Genomic DNA, 3,434 nt, shown 5'->3' with positions numbered 1-3,434 from the left:
CGATGAGGAATGAGTCTCCACAACACATTGCTGCTTTGGTGGTGCATTCAAAAGCATTTTCCCCTTCTCTCTAGCATTTAAGTTACTAGCTATTTGCCTGACTTGGGTTTCTAGCTTAGCAATGGATTGAGAATGGGAATGAAATAATTGAGTGTTCACCTCTAGAGTGCCTAGAGCGGTTAACACTTTCTCCTCAAAAGTGGGACTCCTAGAGTTTCCTTAAGAATATGATGATTAGTTAGGAAAATGAGAATTAGAAAATTGATTGCCATGTGATTGAAATGATGATGATTTAAAACCTTGGGAACCTTGGCCTTGCATTGGTGGCGGAACATACTTCCCTTGAAAACCACCTTGGGGAGGGTTTGAGCCTTCCCCTTAGCTTTTCCAAGAAAAGTTTGGATGGTTCCTCCAACTTGAATTGTAATGAGTGCTATAGGGATTATTCCCTTAATTAACAAATGTAGCATTAACTTGCTCATCGGGCTTACGTTGTACATGTCCATGGGGACAATTGGAAGTATAATGTAAGACACTTGAACAAGTCATGCAAGATTTATTTGATGCACGATGATGAATATGAGTAGGGGGGAAGATACTTGATTCGCCAAATCTTGGTTGATCAAAAATTGATCAAACCTTTGAGATAAGGATTTCATCTCGGCGGCTATGTCAATTGAATGGTCAACTTGATATAAGCCAACATTCTTCCTTCCACCTAGGTTTCTACCATTTTTAGAAGATGAGGACCTATGCATTGAATTCTCACTCATGCTTTCATACAATTGTCACACATCATTTTCATGCTTATCAAAATAAGAACCACCCATGGATGTATCAACCATACCCTTGTGATTATCCGGTAAACTTTCAAAGAAATATTGAACTAGTTGCCACTTAGGTATGTCATGATGAGGGCACTTTCTATGCAAATCATTAAACCTTTCCCATGCCTCATGAAATATTTCCCCATCCCCTTGAGAAAATTCTCTAATTGAAATTCTCATGGCATTGGTCTTAGAAACCGGATAGTACTTCTTCAAGAACTCTTGTTGCATTTCCGCCCAAGAGGTTATCGAAAAAGGCCTAAGATTGTTGAACCAATATTTTGCCTTATCTTTAAGGGTGAAAGGAAAAAGTTTAAGTCTTAAAACTTCTTCTGGCATGTCCGTGTATTTCACGGTGGAACACACTTCAAGAAACTCATCCAAATGCTTGTAAGGTTCTTCACTAGGAAGATCATGATAGTTTGGAAGCATTTAAATAGTTTGTAGTTTAATTTCATAGTGATGTGCTCTAAATGGGGGCAATTGAATGCAATTGGGTGCATTATATTCAATAGGCACATAATGGTCTCTTAATGCAATAGGAGGATTCACAATTGGTGGTGCTAAACGAACACCTTGATTAGCTTAAAGCATGGGAGGTTGTAGAGCAAATATTGGCCGAGGCATTCCCAATGGAACTTAACCTTGTTGTTGTGGGTAAATGAATGGTCTAGGCATGCCTAATGGTACTTGAACATTTTCATGATGCACATTAGGGCGGAGGATGCCTTGTTGGTCTATGTGACCAAGGTCCTCCACATGGTCGTCATTCAAATCCTCCATTGGTGAAATGGAGTGATGAGAACTACCTCTTCCCCTAGGGTTACGAACAATCGATTGAAGATGCAAATTAGGAGGGAGAAGAGTAGGATTCAATGATCTACAACCATACACACACTAGCAAAAAAAATAACAAACAAAAAACAATCACTTCGCCCCCACAACAATTGAATCAACAAACCTCCACACACAATGATCCCATGCTTGAACAACATGCAAAGAAAAGTAAATTGCCTCCACACGGGCTCACGATTTATCTAAGAATGTAAAAACATGCCACCACGTGGGCCGACGATTTAACTAGAGATTGAGTTAGAAAGATCTCACAAAGGGTCCTTAAGCAACTTCAATTCACTTTCAATTTTCAAGCCTTGCTATGCTTTGCAATTTTTTGATTTTTAGCCCTTTTATGCTTAGCTTAGCTCCTTTTGGCTTCCTTACTCTTAATTTTCCTTTACTCAACTTCCTTTGCTCAATTCACCTAGCCAAATAAGAACAAACACAATAAATAACTAAAAATAAAATAAAGTAAAGACACGATCAAAAGAGTACTAATCCCTAATTATTTCCAAAACACGGCGTTGCCCATTCAAATCCTCGACAACGACGCCAAAATTTGACGGTGGCCGTTCCTATACGCCAAAATAATGTAGTGAATGTACGGTTCAAGAAAAGCCTTTTTAATCAAATTTAAATTTATAGAAACCACTACTACCACTACTACTAATGCAGCAAGAGTGAGTAAGGATCGTCCCAAGGGATTAGAGGGGCACTAATAATGGAAACAATGCTTAGGGTTAGTAGATCGAGTGATCAAAGGTAGATTGATTAGTTGATTAAACTATAATTAAAACTAAACAAGCTCAATATAAAACAAATAATTAAAGGATAGAGAAGACAAGAGAGAGATAGATCTTGGGACTTAGAGGTCACCACTAAGCATCACCTTTCTATACACTCAATTCATAATTAATGAGGGGGAAAACATATGTTGCAACAATAGTGAATGTGTGTGGTTGTTTTAACACACATGGATGACTAATTAAGTATATATTGTCTAAACAACACAATAAATAGCACAATATATCAAACTAAGCCATTAATCCATCCTTTAAGCTCACAATCCAAACACATCACATTATTAAAAAAATATACTACTTGCATTCATAAGTATGGAACATCAAATAACAAGCATGGATTGTCCTCCCATTTAACAACTAAGGTAACTACACTACATCTAACCTAATGACATGAAAATTAAACTAATTAAACTAAGGGAGAGACACATTCCATCAAGAAATGAGTATGAACCATCAAATAAACCACAAGTGCAGTCTATTAAGCACTATGTCTTGACAATCTCTATATTTATAGCATCAACACACATAGACATGCATCAACAACACAAGAGCTAGAGATAAACATATGAACATCTATTCTAGCATACATAGACATATGGATAGAATGAAATGATCAATTGGAAGAACTAAACCACACAAACCATTGAATAAACAAGATCTATGTACTTAAAATTGTCAACACATGTATTACAAGACAAATCCCTTTAAAAATACATAAATTAAGGTAAAGAAGGCATGCTTAGGGCTAACTCTACCCCCAAGAGGATGTCTAGCCACTCATAAATGGTGTCCTCTAACCTTCAAGGGCTATCTCCATGGTAGAAATGTTCTTCTTCTTGAGTTAGATGGAAAACTTCCCAAGAATGTGTCTCTAGCCTCCTCTTTTCTTTTCTTCCTCTCTAAGAATGATATCAAATGTTGCATCTATCTCCTTTTGTAAAAGTGGCTCATAATCCTTATATAGGTA

The 3,434-nt window shown here is 37.0% G+C and overlaps 1 pseudogene; it reads left to right on the top strand.

Moving 5' to 3' along the window:
• Nucleotides 1-903: 903 nt before the first annotated feature.
• On the top strand, nucleotides 904-1,002 carry LOC132310606 (small nucleolar RNA R71; annotated as a pseudogene).
• Nucleotides 1,003-3,434: the final 2,432 nt, after the last annotated feature.

This window comes from Cornus florida, unplaced genomic scaffold (genome assembly GCF_030987335.1).
Source record: "Cornus florida cultivar Cherokee Brave unplaced genomic scaffold, ASM3098733v1 CherokeeBrave_3.0.0_Hap2_Chr05, whole genome shotgun sequence".
NCBI lineage: Eukaryota > Viridiplantae > Streptophyta > Magnoliopsida > Cornales > Cornaceae > Cornus > Cornus florida.
The sequence above is the reverse complement of the archived record's forward strand: the minus strand, read 5'-3'. Positions and strand labels throughout refer to the sequence as shown.